The sequence below is a fragment of the Balaenoptera borealis genome (assembly GCF_965194805.1).
Source record: "Balaenoptera borealis genome assembly, chromosome: 2".
Classification (NCBI taxonomy): Eukaryota; Metazoa; Chordata; class Mammalia; order Artiodactyla; family Balaenopteridae; genus Balaenoptera; species Balaenoptera borealis.
Window position 1 is genome coordinate 125854372 of NC_138867.1, and position 19774 is coordinate 125874145.

The 19774-nt window shown below is 37.9% G+C and overlaps 1 protein-coding gene across 11 annotated transcripts in view; it reads right to left on the reverse strand.

The window, feature by feature from the left end:
* Positions 1-19774, reverse strand: part of JAKMIP2 (janus kinase and microtubule interacting protein 2) — a 197235-nt gene that overhangs the window by 146080 nt on the left and 31381 nt on the right. For 9 of the 11 annotated variants that reach the window (XR_014242000.1, XM_082382685.1, XM_082382683.1 and 6 more), the window contains exon 2: positions 4763-4800. The exons of the other annotated variants lie outside the window; for them this stretch is intronic. The gene's annotated coding sequence lies outside the window, so the exon portion shown is untranslated. The remainder of the gene's footprint in view (positions 1-4762; positions 4801-19774) is intronic. 11 annotated transcript variants of the gene reach the window in all.

Sequence of the window (19774 nt, forward strand, 5' to 3'; positions counted from 1 at the left end):
GTTCGAAATGCATTTTTATAAAGCCTCTCCGTTGCTTTTTTCCCCCCTCAGTCCAGTGCAGTTATTCCCAAAGCAACCCAATGACTTTTTCCCCCCTTGTTGCGTAACACAAACAAAACCCACATGGCCAGTAGAATGATAGCTGACATTTCCTTGGATGCTAAATCATAAACATTCTGAAGGCAGGGGCCATGCCTGCATTGCACGCCGTCATATCTCCACAGCCAGCCTAGCACCTGGCACATAGAAGAAGCTCCATAAATAACGGTTTTGAAAGCAAACTGAAGAAATAGTAACCATTCATAGAGAACTTACTATGACATCAGGAACTCAGTGAGGCGCTGCACATAAATTACATTATTTAGTCCTTACAAAAATCCCGCAAGCTAGTTGATGCTATACCAATTCTACAGATTTGGAAACTGAGGCTTAGAGCAAGGGATCAAAAGCACAACTCCCTGCCCTACAGAGCTGAGTCAGGAGACAGAAATGGGTGAAGGGGAGGCAAGTATCGACAATGGGATGCAGTAGTTGGATGTACTGTGGGATGACAGCCTTCGTTAAGTGGGCAATTGCTTCTTGGCTGCCACTGAAGCTTGCTCTGTGGAAAAGCAGCTACCCAATATTACAGGTCTGCTTTTTCAACAGAAGTTGAAAATCCAGTTTTTTATAAAATGAAAACTCTCAAAAAAAAAAAAAAAAAAAAAGACATTGTCCTAGAGCAAGCAGTAGAGAATCCAATCCTGGCAGGCATCTCTCATACTTTTCTCTGTGTACTAACCTCCTTTCTGGTGGGGAGAAAAGCTAATCTACTCCTTAGTAAATGTCATTGGTGAATCTGGTATAACACACTGTCCCTGTGGGCTCAGTTAAATGTACTTTTTGTTAAAGATGTTTCTTATAACAGCTAAGGTTTCACTAGGCACTTGCTTTTTGTGTCTAGCACTCTGTAGCCATTCTCTGATGTTTGAACATCTGCCTGATGCCTAGAGTGAAACCCCCAATCATACTGAGTGGCTAATAAATTTGTGTAGTTCTTCTAATGCGATGATGCAACACACTGACCTCACTGTGCCAACAAGCCCTGCAATTTTAGAACTAAAGATATTGAATGCTTCCTTTTCAAAAAAAAAAAAAAAAAAGATTCATTTCTTATTATTAAGTCTGCTTTTTAGAGACGGGATATTATATTGATGGTTCCAGCTTAAATTAATTTCATAAAATGGGAGCTTAGAAAATGCTATCACTGGCTTATCTTTTCAATTTTAAGCAAAACAACCACTAAATGGTGTGACGAGAAGGGAAGTAGGATGTTTAAAGTATCTAACGAATTGAATTTGGTGAATAACTACTGAATGTCTATTATATGCCAGGATCTGTGCTAGGTCCCAGGACACAAAATGAACAAGCTATTGCCCTGCACTCACGTTCCAGTGGGGGAAACAGATCCATAAATAATAAAAGATTGAGACCCATGCTATAATAGAAGGATTACAATAATGCTCTGGGAACTTAGATAAAAGGATGATTAACAATGACTTCATGTGGGCAGACCTGGGAGAAGTCTAGGTCAAGGAATGCTATACAGGAACAGTTACTACTCAGCTCTAACTTTAAGGATGGCTGGAGTTTCAGAATTCAGGTGTAAGAAGAGGTGCATTCTGGGTAATACAAGCTATTATCTATCAGAAATTTACTATAAATAAGGTACTGTACTGAGCACTTATACTCCATTCTTCATAACAACCCAATGAGTTAACTTGTTTTAAATGCCCATTTTTCAGATTAAGAAACAGAGGTCCAGAAGGTTTAGTAATTTAGCCAGGGCTTTATAGCTAGTCATTAGCAAAACTTGTATTTTATTCCAGGTCTGTGTGGACTTGGAATAAGGACTTCAAAGCTTGGGCTATTAAACACTATACTCTATCACCAGGTAGGGTAAGAAGCATGTATATAAAAGATTTTGGTTTAAGGATTAGAGATTAGTCCATTATGGGTAGACGGTAACTTGCATTGATGTGTGTTGCAATGAGGGTACAGGTAGGGAGCAGCTGTGAATATTTCGATATAAGACTTGTAAACTGGGTCCAGATTTTAAGACTGCAGAGGTGGAGCTTTACTCCATAGGCAGCAAGGACTCTTGGGATGACTGTAAAAATCAGAGTAACATGATCAAGAATGAGCTCATTAGATAAATCCAGGATCTCTGAAGCAGCTTTGGAGAAACCAAATGCTAAAAAACCTGCTAAAAGGTTACTGAAATAATGTAGACAAAATAAGGATGTATAAAGATGTTGTGGAGGGAAAAATCGACATGATTTCAGAATGGATTTATGGGAGGGATGAAGGAGAGGTATCACTGGTGATGCTAGGAATTCTGGCTTGAATAACTGAGTAGGTGTTGATGTGAAATGTGGAACATAAGGGAAAGGTCTATGGATGTTCAAGTTGATAAGTCCAACAAATAATTGGTAATATGGAAACTTGTCTTGAAAACATAGATTTAGGAACCACAAAAAAGGGGAGATCATCTACACCAGGCAAAGTGTGGGAATGAGAGGAAATAGACCTAAGACACAATAGCAACACCAACAATAGTTACACAAGGATGTTAACAAGAAGGTTTAACCAGATATTAAGCACAATTCTTTCCAGAGCCTCTGTCATTTGTTTTAGTTAATTGTTTAAAATTAACCAAGGTACAGTAACTTTTCTTTTTTTTACAGCTATTCCATCTACAAGTATTTAATGGCTAGAGGGTCTGAGCATTCACTAATAGTAGGGTATCAATGAGCTAGACATATTCCAGTTGGGGACCCATAGTGATAATTGAGATAATTTACTTTAATCTACATAGGTGTGTATATCCTATATTGCTTTAACAAAGAGGAACACAGCTTACTTAAAAACATTTATATAAAAGTATCATAAACAGATATCAGTGCAAAGAGAAAGACCCAACATAAACATTTAAATGTTTTTTAAGAAGGAATAGTCACTGTGATTACTAATGTTCCAACTGTAGTGGATTAAATGAAAGTACAATGCTTTGAAAGAATTCCTTTTCAAAGCACCTTATATTTTTATCTAGTGACGAAAGCATCAGAACGAAGCATTCTACCGAAGATAATTTGCATTCGTGTTGTCTTTACAGCAGAAATGATTTGTTAGTCAAGGTCAATAGAATCCGACAGGGAGGCTCTTGCCCTCCCTCCTTACCCGGGTACGTGCAGAGATTAGAACAGTCTAACCATTTAGCCTTGGAATTACTACATACTTCACCTCTGAGCTATTCAGAAAGGTTTTGTTCATGAAAAGTTCTCATGCTTATAAAACATTAAACAAAATCTTGTTCCGTGTGACGTGCTGTACTACATTTCTTTTTGTTTGAAGAATTGAAAAAGCTTTACAAACAAGACCTAATAAATCTCTTTAAAACAGCTGTTTGTGGGAACTCTTCCCCACTCAGTGGAGACTGGGGACAGGTAAGGGGAGAAGAGAGGCTGAGAGGAGAAAAGGAGGGCAGACAGGCACCCTCTGTCATCTAAAGTCACCAAAGAAGTTCAGGGCTGCACACATTTCTCCTCCGATTGTCCCTGTCTCTATAAACAGCCAGCGCTCTACCCTTCCCAGGTGGTAGCTGCTGTTTCTAGAGTTTGCCATCTGTTAACACAGGTGAGTAACAGGGAACAAAACACCAAAAGTGCAGAGGGTAGGAGATAAAAGAAGGAAGATAAGAAAAATGAACAATTACTGGTGCTTCTTGTGTTTAGGAAACTATGCCAGATGCTGTCATATTTACAGTAGGCACTTAATAAATACTTAGTTTCTTCCCTTTCACATAAATTATGCTATCTGATTAAAGGAAACTAGTATTCGTAGAGGAAAAAAAAGAGAATCCCTGTGATTTAAAACTGCTGGTCATGAAATAAGCTAATTTATGTATCAGCATGGAGGCATGAAGGAAAGGGCTGGTGAAGTGCTGGGTCAAGGTCAGCTTGTATGCTCTGTGTAGTGATTATACCGGGTAGGACTCATTCCATTCACATATAACATTACTACCAAAAACGAAGAACTCAAGGGACAAGGCACAGAATTAGCCACTGGGACAAAGAATACAAATTAACCATAGATCTCTTTTCTTTAGCTGAGAACTCTTCATAAATGAAGTCGTTGCCTGAGTTTTTGCCTTTGGTAGCAGAGCGGAGACTGTGATGGGGCATTAGGGAGACTTGTCTTTACTCCCTCTACCCACAGGGTTAAACTTGGTCCTGACATTTTTGTAGAAGTCTAGAGAAGACCTTTGAAAAGCTATAGCTTTCACAAGACAATAGAGCTACTGAAAGCAAGTCAGGCATAGTATCAAAGGGGCTCTGGAGTCAGATGGGCCTGAGTGTGAATCCAGTTTCTGCCACTTAACTTGAGCCTAGTTATATAATCTCTGGATCCTGGTTTCCTTTTCTATGAAATGGTCAATAACAATAATATCTGTAATATCTACCACTCAGGGCAATTATCATAATGAAATGAGATGAGGCAATGTGGGCATTTGGCACAGTGCCAGGCAGGTGGTAAAAATTCAATACATATTACTTTATGCTGGTAGCATTTTTTTAAATCCTGGGATGATAATGCACTTACTTGTGATGCTTAATATCAATCTATACCATTTTTAGAGCATTCTGAAGATTTCTGATAAAGACATATGATGGAAAATTTGATGTATTTATGTATATCAATCAATACAAAATTTTATACATACACATCAATCCACAAGATCAGCTTCTTCTTTTTTCTTTTCTGGAATGTATCAAGTATTAATGATGATTAACTTGTTTTTCATCTCAAAATACAAGCCATAAATTTTTTTAAACTAACGCATAAGCTATATCATACATTATTTAACTTTTAAAGGACAAATTTATCTATTAAAAGGCTATTCAGCATCAACTTATACTAGATAAGATAGATGCAGTAATGAACAGTTTAGTAAAGACTCAGAAAATAATATGGGTCCCTAAAGCTTGATTTCTCCAATTAAAGTGTGAAGACATAATGAGAACACAGAAGTACTGAGGTAATCAAAATGTACACTTTTTCCTAATTTCACAACTTTACCTAAACAGTTATAGAAATGTATATGGCATTGTAACAAATAATGTAAATAATTTCTGTTGGTAACAGAAGGATTTAATGATTAATTGCTAAAATACAAATGACAGCTAATTTTAGGAAAGGTAAAAGTAACTTCTTTGAAGGGAGATGTATGTAATATTAAATAGAGCAAAGAAAAATATATTTTAAAAACTTAGACAACCTGCAGTTTATACCATATATCAAAATAAACTTCAGGTTGCTTAATAAGTTAACTATGACTTTCAAATCATAGAAAAAGCTAAAAATGGACTATCAGCTCTTCAAAGGAATAACTTTCTAAAGTTTGAAAAAATAGAAACTGTATTTCACAAAGAAAAAGTTCAACAGAATCAAATATAACAGCTTTAGAGTTTTATACAATGAAAATCCCAGTAGAACACACAGAAAGATACTATATATGTATGCAAAAACTAAACAAACAAACAAAAAGGAAAACAAAGGTCCCAAGAGTGCAATTTATGAGGCTATGTGTAGTTCAGGGGCATCATTAAGGCCTTTCACATACTGACTAATTCTCCTACTACTTATTGGAAAGCATTCACTGTCCACTCTATTACTCTTGGAAACCTCTGTATCTCCTCATATCATTGTGCCATCTCTCATTTTCGGTGATAGAGGACTCAAGGGTTGGGGAGAAAGGTAACAGATTTTCAGGGTTACAGGGTGTGTCTTACTCTTTGATCTGATTTCCATCCCTAGGCAAATTATTCCCAGAAAATAACTGAGAGGAAGAATAAAAGTGCACGCCTAAAGATGTTCATATCAGCATTATCTAATAATGGAAAACAAAAGAAAATAAAGGATGGAAGGTACAGGGGGAAATTTATTTATTTATTTATTTTATTTATTTATTTTTGGCTGCGTTGGGTCTTTGTTGCTGTGCGTGGGCTTTCTCTAGTTGCGGCGAGCAGGGGCTACTCTTCGTTGAGGTGCAGGGGTTTCTCATCACAGTGGCTTCTATTGTTGTGGAGCACAGGCTCGAGGCATGCAGGCTTCAGTAGTTGTAGCATGCAGGCTCTAGAGCGCAGGCTCAGTAGTTGTGGCGCACGAGCTTAGTTGCTCCGCGGCATGTGGGATCTTCCCAGACCAGGGATTGAACCTGTGTCCCCTGCATTGGCAGGCTGATTCTTAACCAGTACGCCACCAAGGAAGTCCACAGGTGGATATTTTTTTAAAAAGGGAAGGAGTGAGAGAGGGAGGGAATCAATAGAGGAGAAAAGAAGAAAAAAGGAAATGACCTGAATGTCCAAAAAATATGAGATGGTGTATCAATTAGATTAATTATTATTATTATTTTAATTTATTTATTTATTTTATTTTTGGCTGCATTGGGTCTTCATTGCTGCGCTCTGGCTTTCTCTAGTTGCGGCGAGCGGGGGCTACTCTTTGTTGCAGTGCGCTGGCTTCCCATCATGGTGGCTTCTCTTGTTGCGGAGCTGGGCTCTAGGTGCACGGGCTTCAGTAGTTGTGGCACGTGGGCTCAGCAGTTGTGGCTCACGGGCTCTAGAGTGCAGGCTCAGCAGTTGTGGCACACGGTCTTAGCTGCTCCACGGCATGTGGGATCTTCCCAGACCAGGGCTCGAACCTGTGTCCCCTGCATTGGCAGGCAGATTCTTAACCACTGTGCCACCAGGGAAGCCCGACTAATTATTATTTTTTAAAGATAGTTTTGTGGACGATGCAGTCACATGGGGAAATGCTTATGTGATCCCTGGTCTAGAGCATTCATTCAACACATACTTGAGTCCCTACTCTTCAGGCATTGTTTTAGGCTTCAGGGATATGGAAATGAACAGATAGAGTGCTGGTGGTAGAGAAAACGCAAACACATCCTTAAACAAAATATCAGAGACAAGTGTTATACAGATCATTAAGATGGAGTGAGGTGACAGGAGTGTCTGTTGGCTTCTCTAGATTGGATGATCTGAGAGGGCCTCTCTGAAAAGAAGACATTAAGCTGGGATTTGAATGATAAGAAGAAGGCAACTTCTTAAAGTAAGAGAGAATTGCATTCCATGAAAGAGCGTGTCTGAGGTAAAGAAAGGGAAGCACATGAGGAAGAGAGTAGTTAGTTTAATTTGACATTAGAGAGGTGTGCCAGGTCAATTTTCAGGACCATGTAAACTTTGATAAGGAGGTTGTACTTATTAAATGATTTCGAAATGAAATTTGTGATCTGATTTATGTTTAAAAGGATTGCTCTGTTTTCTGTAAGGAGAATTTACTGTAAGAGGGGAGAGAAGCAGGCAATCCCACTAGTGAGTTGTTGAGGTGGTTCCAGCTGTGGAAGATGGCAGCTTTTACTAGGAAGGTGGAAAGAGAGGTGAAAAAGTTAGACCAATTTAGGGGATGTTCTGAGGTAAAAGTAACAGGATTGTTCATAGATTGGATTTGGGTTATCAGGGAAAGAAAGAAATCAAGGGCAGCTCCACAGATTGGCTTTAAAAATTTAGAGGATATCAATGTCATTTACCAAGATGAAGACTGGTGAAGGAACAGTTTGTGCTCAGGGTGACGTGCACATAAGTCAAGAGTTCTGCTTTGTCCCAGTTAAGTTTGAGAGACTAGTAAATATATTATCAGAGATGTTGAGGTGGTGATTGAATATGAGCCTGGACTTCTGAGAAGGCAGGACTGTACATGGGTGTTGCCATCCCATGGATGAGAATGCGTGAGATTACCTGGGGAGAGTATAGCTAGAGAGCTGAAGAAGGCCTGGGACTGAGCCTTGCCGAACTCAAATCCTTAGAGGTGGAAAGTAGAAACAGGACCGGCCAGAAGAATGGAGAAGGGAGAGCCAGTGAAAGAGAAGAAAATGTCAGTGAGTGTGTAGTAATAGAATCCATGAAGGGAAAAACAGCAAGAAGGGACTGGTCAACAGTCTTCTTTGAGATCAAGATAAGAAAAGGTCAAGACTTGTTGGGAGGAGATTAACCAAGATGGCGGAGTAGAAGGACGTGCTCTCACTCCCTCTTGCGAGAGCACCAGAATCACAACTGGCTGCTGGACAATCATTGACAGGAAGCCCCTGGACTTCACCAAGGAGGATACCCCACGTCCAAGGACAGAGGAGAAGCCACAGTGAGACGGTAGGAGGGGCGCAATCAGAGTAAAATCAAATCCCATAACTGCTGGGTGGGTGGCTCACAGACTGGCGAACACTTATACCACAGAAGTCCACCCACTGGAGTGAAGCTTCTGAGCCCCACATCAGGCTTCCCAACCTGGGGGTCCAGCTACGGGAGGAGGAATTCCTAGAGAATCAGACTTTGAAGCCTAGTGGGAATTGATTGCAGGACTTTGACAGGACTGGGGGAAACAGAGACCCCACTCTTGGAGGGCACACACAAAGTAATGTGTGCATCAGGACCCAGGGGAAGGAGCAGTGACCCTGGGGGAGACTGAACCAGACCTACCTGCTGGTGTTGGGGGGTCTCCTGCAGAGGCGAGTGGTGGCTCTGTTTCACCGTGGGGATAAGGACACTGGCAGCAGAGGTTCTGGGAAGTTCTCCTTGGTGTGAGCCCTCCCAGAGACTGCCATTAACCCCACCAAAGAGCACGGGTAGGCTCCAGTGTTGGATTGCCTCAGGCAAAACAACCAACAGGGAGGGAACCCAGCCCCACCCATCAACAGTCAAGTGGATTAAGGTTTTACTGAGCTCTGACCACCACAGCAACAGGGAGGGAACCCAGCCCCACCCATCAACAGTCAAGTGGATTAAGGTTTTACTGAGCTCTGACCGCCACAGCAACAGTCAGCTCTACCCACCACCAGAGCCTCCCATCAAGCCTCTTAGATAGCCTCAACCACCAGAGGGCAGACAACAGAAGCAAGAAAAACTACAATCCTGCAGCCTGTGGACCAAAAACCACAGTTACAGAAAGATAGAGAAGATGAAAAGGCAGAGGGCTATGTACCAGATGAAGGAACAAGAAAAAACCCCAGAAAAACAACTAAATGAAGTGGAGATAGGCAACCTTCCAGAAAAAGAATTCAGAATAATGATAGTGAAGATGATCCAGGACCTCGGAATAAGAATGGAGGCAAAGATTGAGAAGATGCAAGAAATGATTAACAAAGACCTAGAAGAATTAAAGAACAAACAAACAGAGATGACCAATACAATAACTGAAATGAAAACTACACTAGAAGGAATCAATAGCAGAATAACTGAGGCAGAAGAACGGATAAGTGACCTGGAAGACAGAATGGTGGAATTCACTGCTGCGGAACAGACTAAAGAAAAAAGAATGAAAAGAAATGAAGACAGCCTAAGAGACCTCTGGGACAACATTAAACGCAACAACATTCGCATTATAGGGGTCCCAGAAGGAGAAGAGAGAGAGAAAGGACCAGAGAAAATATTTGAAGAGATTATAGTCGAAAACTTCCCTAACATGGGAAAGGAAATAGCCACCCAAGTCCAGGAAGCGCAGAGAGTCCCATACAGAATAAACCCAAGGAGAAACACGCCGAGACACATAGTAATCAAAGTGGCAAAAATTAAAGACAAGAAAAATTATTGAAAGCAGCAAGGGAAAAACGACAAATAACATACAACGGAACTCCCATAAGGTTAACAGCTGATTTCTCAGCAGAAACTCTGCAAGCCAGAAGGGAGTGGCATGATATATTTAAAGTGATGAAAGGGAAGAACCTACAACCAAGATTACTCTACCCGGCAAGGATCTCATTTAGATTTGATGGAGAAATCAAAAGCTTTACAGACAAGCAAAAGTTAAGAGAATTCAGCACCACCAAACCAGCTCTACAACAAATGCTAAAGGAACTTCTCTAAGTGGGAAACACAAGAGAAGAAAAGGACCTACAAAAACAAACCCAAAACAATTAAGAAAATGGTCATAGGAACATACATATCGATAATTACCTTAAACGTGAATGGATTAAATGCCCCAACCAAAAGACATAGACTGGCTGAATGGATACAAAAACAAGACCCATATATATGCTGTCTACAAGAGACCCACTTTAGACCTAGGGACACATACAGACTGAAAGTGAGGGGATGGAAAAAGATATTCCATGCAAATGGAAATCAAAAGAAAGCTGGAGTAGCTATACTCATATCAGATAAAATAGACTTTAAAATAAAGAATGTTAAAAGAGACAAGGAAGGACACTACATAATGATCCAGGGATCGATCCATGAAGAAGATATAACAATTATAAATATATATGCACCCAACATAGGAGCACCTCAATACATAAGGCAACTGCTAACAGCTATAAAAGAGGAAATTGACAGTAACACAATCATAGTGGGGGACTTTAACACTCCACTTACACCAATGGACAGATCATCCAAAATGAAAATAAATAAGGAAACAGAAGCTTTAAATGACACAATAGACCAGATAGATTTAATCGATATATATAGGACATTCCATCCAAAAACAGCAGATTACACGTTCTTCTCAAGTGCGCACGGAACATTCTCCAGGATAGATCACATCTTGGGTCACAAATCAAGCCTCAGTAAATTTAAGACAATTGAAATCATATCAAGCATCTTTTCTGACCACAACGCTATGAGATTAGAAATGAATTACAGGGAAAAAAACGTAAAAAAGACAAACACATGGAGGCTAAACAATACGTTACTAAATAACCAAGAGATCACTGAAGAAATCAAAGAGGAAATAAAAAAATACCTAGAGACAAATGACAATGAAAACACAACGACCCAAAACCTATGGGATGCAGCAAAAGCGGTGCTAAGAGGGAAGTTTATAGCTATACAAGCCTACCTCAAGAAACAAGAAAAATCTCAAGTAAACAATCTAACCTTACACCTAAAGAAACTAGAGAAAGAAGAACAAACAAAACCCAAAGTTAGCAGAAGGAAAGAAATCATAAAGATCAGAGCAGAAATAAATGAAATAGAAACAAAGAAAACAATAGCAAAGATCAATAAAACTAAAAGTTGGTTCTTTGAGAAGATAAACAAAATTGATAAGCCATTAGCCAGACTCATCGAGAAAAAGAGGGAGAGGACTCAAATCAATAAAATCAGAAATGAAAAAGGAGAAGTTACAACAGACACCGCAGAAATACAAAGCATCCTAAGAGACTACTACAAGCAACTTTATGCCAATAAAATGGACAACCTGGAAGAAATGGACAAATTCTTAGAAAGGTATAACCTTCCAAGACTGAACCAGGAAGAAATAGAAAATATGAACAGAACAATCACAAGTAATGAAATTGAAACTGTGATTAAAAATCTTCCAACAAACAAAAGTCCAGGACCAGATGGCTTCACAGGTGAATTCTATCACACATTTAGAGAAGAGCTAACACCCATCCTTCTCAAACTCTTCCAAAAAATTGCAGAGGAAGGAACACTCCCAAACTCATTCTATGAGGCCACCATAACCCTGATACCAAAACCAGACAAAGACACTACAAAAAAAGAAAATTACAGACCAATATCACTGATGAATATAGATGCAAAAATCCTCAACAAAATACCAGCAAACAGAATCCAACAACACATTAAAAGGATCATACACCACGATCAAGTGGGATTTATCCCAGGGATGCAAGGATTCTTCAATATACGCAAATCAATCAATGTGATACACCATATTAACAAATTGAAGAATAAAAACCATATGATCATCTCAATAGATGCAGAAAAAGCTTTTGACAAAATTCAACACACATTTCTGATAAAAACTCTCCAGAAAGTGGGCATAGAGGGAACCTACCTCAACATAATAAAGGCCATATATGACAAACCCACAGCAAACATCATTCTCAATGGTGAAAAACTGAAAGCATTTCCTCTAAGATCAGGAACGAGACAAGGATGTCCACTCTCACCACTATTATTCAACATAGTTCTGGAAGTCCTAGCCACGGCAATCAGAGAAGAAAAAGAAATAAAAGGAATACAAATTGGAAAGGAAGAAGTAAAACTGTCACTGTTTGCGGATGACATGATACTATACATAGAGAATCCTAAAACTGCCACCAGAAAACTGCTAGAGCTAATTAATGAATATGGTAAAGTTGCAGGATACAAAATTAATGCACAGAAATCTCTTGCATTCCTATACACTAATGATGAAAAATCTGAAAGAGAAATTATGGAAACACTCCCATTTACCATTGCAACAGAAAGAATAAAATACCTAGGAATAAACCTACCTAGGGAGACAAAAGACCTGTATGCAGAAAACTATAAGACACTGATGAAAGAAATTAAAGATGATACCAACAGATGGAGAGATATACCATGTTCTTGGATTGGAAGAATCAACATTGTGAAAATGAGTATACTACCCAAAGCAATCTACAGATTCAATGCAATCCCTATCAAATTACCAATGGCATTTTTTACGGAACTAGAACAAATCATCTTAAAATTTGTATGGAGACACAAAAGACCCCGAATAGCCAAAGCAGTCTTGAGGCAAAAAAATGGAACTGGAGGAATCAGACTCCCAGACTTCAGACTATACTACAAAGCTACAGTAATCAAGACAATATGGTACTGGCACAAAAACAGAAACATAGATCAATGGAACAAGATAGAAAGCCCAGAGATTAACCCACGCACCTATGGTCAACTAATCTATGACAAAGGTGGCAAAGATATACAATGGAGAAAAGACAGTCTCTTCAATAAGTGGTGCTGGGAAAACTGGACAGCTACATGTAAAAGAATGAAATTAGAATACTCCCTAACACCATACACAAAAATAAACTCAAAATGGATTAGAGACCTAAATATAAGACTGGACACTATAAAACTCTTAGAGGAAAACATAGGAAGAACACTCTTTGACATAAATCATAGCAAGATCTTTTTTGATCCACCTCCTAGAGTAATGGAAAGAAAAACAAAAATAAACAAGTGGGACCTAATGAAACTTCAAAGCTTTTGCACAGCAAAGGAAACCATAAACAAGACAAAAAGACAACCCTCAGAATGGGAGAAAATATTTGCAAATGAATCAACGGACAAAGGATTAATCTCCAAAATATATAAACAGCTCATTCAGCTCAATATCAAAGAAACAAACACCCCAATCCAAAAATGGGCAGAAGACCTAAATAGACATTTCTCCAAAGAAGACATACAGACGGCCACGAAGCACATGAAAAGATGCTCAACATCACTAATTATTAGAGAAATGCAAATCAAAATTACAATGAGGTATCACCTCACTCCTGTTAGAATGGGCATCATCAGAAAATCTACAAACAACAAATGCTGGAGAGGGTGTGGAGAAAAGGGAACCCTCTTGCACTGTTGGTGGGAATGTAAATTGATACAGCCACTATGGAGAACAATATGGAGGTTCCTTAAAAAACTAAAAATAGAATTACCATATGACCCAGCAATCCCACTACTGGGCATATACCCAGAGAAAACCGTAATTCAAAAAGACACATGCACCCGAATGTTTATTGCAGCACTATTTACAATAGCCAGGTCATGGAAGCAACCTAAATGCCCATCAACAGACGAATGGATAAAGAAGTTGTGGTACATATATACAATGGAATATTACTCAGCCATAAAAAGGAACGAAATTGAGTCATTTGTTGAGACGTGGATGGATCTAGAGACTGTCATACAGAGTGAAGTAAGTCAGAAAGAGAAAAACAAATATCGTATATTAATGCATGTATGTGGAACCTAGAAAAATGGTACAGATGAGCCAGTTTGCAGGGCAGAAGTTGAGACACAGATGTAGAGAATGGACATATGGACACCAAGGGGGGATGGTGGTGTGCTGAATTGGGCGATTGGGATTGACATGTATACACTGATGTGTATAAAATTGATGCCTAATAAGAACCTGCAGTATAAAAAAACAAACAAAACAACTAATACTAAACTTTCATTGGGTTATTTGTATGGAAATATGTTAATATAAATGTTTCAGACATTACATGAAATTTCTAAAAATCTTATATTTGTATTTGTATGGAAATATGTTAATATAAATGTTTCAGACATTACATGAAATTTCTAAAAATCTTATATTTGTATTTGTATGGAAATATGTATGGAAATATGTTAATATAAATGTTTCAGACATTGCATGAAATTTCTAAAAATCTTATATGTTCTGGTATAATGTTATAAGTAATAATCCTAGTTATTACTTTAAAATGTATATCTCAGAAATAACTAATTTTCTTGTCAACTGCATTATTATGAACTTTCATCAAATCTTTAACAGTGGTCACTTTTAAGTCTTTTGTCATTTACAGACAGTTCTGGGTGTACTCTGATGATTTTGCAAATATGTTCCTATAAAAGGGTTTCATCTTCAAGAAATTCATGGAAAAGACTCTGACAAGTACAGGTTTCTGGTAACTGACTGTACTGCTGAACTGAATGAATAAGCATTTTCAGAACTCTAATGAAAAACTGATGAACTCATAAAAGTGCTAACAAAAGATCAAGATGAAAAAAAAATTAATTAGATGGGACTGAGTGAACTGATGAGGATGAGTATAATTTGTGTGACTTTCTGTCTGAATTTAAAAAAAAAAAAAATCCCACAAGGACTCAGAGGCAAAGAATATACAAATCAATTTTCACTGCAAAGTAAAGGAGCTGTTACAGTGAAGGATTACTGGACTGAATGTCAATATTATGACATAGTATGAGTGTGTTTCATGTTTGGTAATTGCAATCATTGTTGCTTTTGTTGTGGTCATCCATGTACAATGCTTGGTGTCAGTCTATTTATCTCTTGTAAAAATAAAATACAGTGTGTGTGTGTGGAAAAAAAAAAAAAAAAGAAAAAAAAAAAAAAGAAAAGGTCAAGATAAGGAAAGGACTAAATGACTCGAATTTCCCATCACAGTGGTTGTTGGGGATTTGAAAAATGCAGTCTCAGGGGAGTGATGGGAATGGAAGCCCGTCTAGAGCAGGTCAAGGAGAAAGTGTTGGTGATAGGTGTAGACAGCACAAGACACAGATTTTTCAACAGGTGTTGCTGTGAAGGGCAGACTATAAATGGGATAATGATTAAAGGGGATGTTGAGGTCAAAAGAGGAATTTTTTAAGATTTGAGATATAAGAGCATATTACAAGCTAATGTGAGAAATTCAATTGAGAGGAAGAAATGGATGATTCAGGAGAAAAGACCTTGAGAAGGTGAGAGGGGATAGGATCCAGAACTAACAGGCTCCTCTCTGGCCTTGACAGGTACAGGGAGTCTCTTCTATTGAGAGAAGTACGAGGCCCACACACAAAAATATACACTCTAATTAGAACTGCTACCTCGTATATGTATTAGCCAGGCTGGAAGGAAAGAGGAGTGTTTGAAGAGTTAAATGAGGATACTAAGGGGAATCTTCTTCCTTCTTGTGTCCTTTAATATCTGTTTTTATAATAAATAGAAATTTTTAAAGTAACAAATTCTCAAAAAAGCTCCTAAGTCAAGGTGCTCTCACGAGTTACACAGCAAGAAAAGAGCTGACAAATATACAGTTGTTTTGCTATATTAAAACACCTGGACTATTAGATTTTGACAATGTGATGATTTTGATGGTAAATACTACATACTATCCCTATATTAATTCTTCACAGAGTTAATAAATGCCCATATAGTCTTACTATGTGCCATACTGTTATAAGAATTTAATAAATATCAACACATTTGATATTCAAAACAATCTCAGTTATGTACGTAGCATCATTATTCCGATATGAGGAGTCTGAGGTACAGGGAGGTTATTAACTTGTCCAGAATCACACAGCTAAAAAGTCAGGGAGCTGAGATTCAAACCTCAGCATTCTGATGCCAGAATCCTTGCCCTGAACCTCTCTGTTGTGCTTTGGATATGTTATCTCATTGCATCTCAACAACAAACTTTTAAGAAAAGTATATTATTATACACTTAACAGCTAAGAAAAGTGAGACTTTGAAAGGTTAAATAACTTTCTCAAGATTATACTGTTTAAGTGGCTGGACCAGCATTCAAATCTGGATCTTTCTCTCTACAAGTGTATGTTCTCAGCACTTAATGCTATATAAGTTTTAGAAACAGAAAAAGTAAAATGTTTACATGTTTCATCACTCAAAAATGCTGAATAAATATGACGAGTGGTATAGAAAGGGAAGTTTTTGATTAAGGGAATAAAACAGATTAAATTAAATGATGAAGAAGATAATTAAATATTTAATGATATTACATGCATTGGTTTATAAGATAGTAACAGTTGCTGAGCTAAAGAATTTTACAACCTGGGCACGTTTTATTCCATATAAAAGCCATTTTAAAAATATGGGATAAAAATATATATGTCTAAATTATATATGGAGAAATATATATAGGAATTTATATTTCTAAAAATAATTCATGTTCATTGGAAAACAGGCTTTACAGACAAGCAAAAGAAGAAAAAGGGGAAGGCGAGGAGGGTGAGAGGGAAAGAGGAATAAAACCATATCTGGAAAGGATGTGAGGGTTTGTTGCATATAATTCCAGACATTGTACACACACACACATGCACGCACACACATACAAACACATTTTTATATAAATGGGATCATACTATGTGTGTTTTTCAGTTACCTCCTTTTCTAACTAAAACCATGTTGGGAGCACTGTCTATATCTATAAGTAGGTATAAATCATTATTTTTATGATTGCATTATATTCCATTGTTGGATTGTACTCTAATTCACATAATCTTCTTCTATTATTGGATGATTAGGTTGTGTATTAGTTTACTAGGGGTACCATAACAAACCACCAGAGGCTGGGTGGCTTAAATAACACAACTTTATTTTCTCATAGTGCTGAAGGCTGGCAGCCCAAGATCAAGGCGCCAGCAAAGTTAGTTTCTGATGAGGCCTTTCTTCTGGCTTGCAGATAACTGCCTTCCCCTCGTGTCCTTACATGGCCTTTTCTCTGTGTCTGCACATTCCTGGAGTAACCTTCTTCTTCTTATAAGGACACCAGTCATACTGGATTAAGCTCCCACCCTTATGACTTCATTTAACCTTAATTACCTCTTTAAAGGTCCTATCTCCAAATACAGTCACATTGGGGCTTGGGGCTTCAATGTATAAATTTTGGGGGAGAACACAATCCAGGCCATAACCGGTTGTTTCCAATTTTTTGGTAGTATAAGTCATACTGATGATAAATGATAAAGTGATTTTTATCCAATCATCTCCCTAGGATATAATCCTAACAGCATAATTGCTAGGTCAAGGAGTATGTCATTTTAAGGCTTTTGGTATGAATTGCCAAGTTGTTTTCTGGAAATGTTTTTTCCTTTGAACTTCTGCCAGTAGACCATGAGAATGAAAACACAACCATTTTAAAGAACAATATACATGTGTAATATTCTCTAACCCTCAACTAAATCTCAGCTCAGGCCATTGTCTCTTGACTGTCTACAATATGCGGTGAGTGGCCCCAGACGACAACATTTTCGGTCCCACCTGAATTCTGGAGAGAACTTCATGAGGAAGGAAAAGAGAAGAGCCTGGATTGACTCATTCAGAGAGTTTCCTTTAGCATCTTTGTCGCCTGTTTTTAAATTACTCCTCCTAGTTCTACACATTGCATTAAGAAGATAAAACCCAGGCACTTTCTGACAAAGAGAAACAAGGTGGGACAGAAGAGTGGGCATGTGCTGGTTAATTTGGGGGAGGCTCTGAGACTGTCTTCTCTAGCTTCCTGTAAGTTAACACAGTTGAAAGGGAGCCTTTTCCTACTCAGAATTCTCTCTGTAAATATTCACTTCTGCTGTCTCCTGCAGAGGTCAGGTTACTACAGGCTTTTGCGTATCCTAGAGGCACTACAGGGAATTAAGCTCAGAACACTGTTTCCTCTTCATTGCCTTTTGTCTCAAGTGTGCTGCCTCCACTATTGGGAGAATAATTTAGAGGGGGAGAGGAATCTCAAATTGAAATAAAGAGAAGGTAGTTTCTTACATGCAGGGAATAGAGAGAGTCAATCCATGTATTCATGTCTTTAATACTGTTCATGGAATAGAGCAGTAGTTTAATGAATTAGGCACTTTGAGGTTTAATGTAGTTTTGGTGAGTGGAAAAAAAAATCATGGGGAAGGTACCAAGAGAGGAAGAAAACTTGGCGTGAACAGGGAAGACCATTTAAAAGCAAGAATTGATTATATTTAATGTTTCTATCATGATGTTTTACCTCAATTATGTCAAACCAAAGCAAGAGTATACAAAAGTAGAAAATTAAATAAAATGATAAATGAGCTACAATGTGAAAGTGACATATTATCAACCAGTCAGACGATATGGTGGAATGGAAAACATTTAGAGACCCAGAGTCAGACAGCTGGGACACTAACCAGCTGTGTGGCCTCAGGCAGGTATGCAACCTCTCTGAGTTTAGTCTTCTTCCACGACTTATGAGGATATTAATACCAATTTAACAGAAGAATTAACAGGCTTAAATGAGATAAGCAAAACACCCAGCATAGTACATGGCATACTGGATACCATATAACAGAGGCTTCCTTCCACTTCTGGAAAATGGAGGAGGACTGTAAATTCTTCAAGAGCCTTTCAATATAGATGTGTAGACAAAATGAGAACATTTGAAACAAGAAGAACAATTATGCACTAAACAGTGTGGCAGTGATCACAAGCACGATAGGAATTCAGACAAAAGGAGAACTGAGTGCAAAGGACTACTCTGCCAGTGAAACATTCGTCAAATTGTTGGGTCTTACATACTGGGTGTCTGGGATAAGTAACAGAGAAGCAAACTGTGGAAAGAGGATGTTGAAAGGGGGTGGGTGAGGTAAGGGATGCTCGAGCAGATACAAAAAAATTGTAGGGACACTGAATAAAATTAAGCAAAAGTGACAAATGAAACTCTTCAATTGACCTATAGTCTATGGAAAAAGCAATTCATGCTCATAATAGATACAACAAAATATAATTAGAATGACTAAGAAGGATTACAGTATGAGTATGTACTGAATAAATACTAATAGATAACAATAATGATTTATCATTTTGTAAATTAAGAAAAATATCCGTGAATAAAAACCAATTGGTCATAATTTCCAAAAACGAAATGACCCCAATATTAATTGGCAAAACTATTAGTAGATAGAACATCAAGAATGCTCACTTTTTTCTATTGACAATGATAATGTAATCACTCTGGTTTGCTTAACCTGATCTTGTGGCTTTTTCTTTAATATCATAACAGCTTAAAACTGGCAGGAGAGCATTGCTGGTCTTCATTTGGCTTGTCTAAATTCTAGGGCTTTCATTTCCTACATACACTATGATTGATAATTATTTTAATTCATGTTTTTTAAAAAAACAAATGAGAACAATGAAACGATTTATCTTAATGGTGAAAGAATATGAGGCCTGCTTTTCCTTCCCTAATATCCATCAGAAACTTTCTAAAATATTCAGCTAGAGGCAACATAAAAAATCTTTTTTGGAAGAACAAAGCTAGAGGCATAACCTTTGCAGACTTCAGACTATACTATAAAGCTACAGTAATCAAAACAGTGTGGGACTGGCACAAAAACAGACATATAGATCAATGGAACAGAATAGAGAGCACAGAAATAAACCCACACACCTATGGTCAATTAATATATGAATA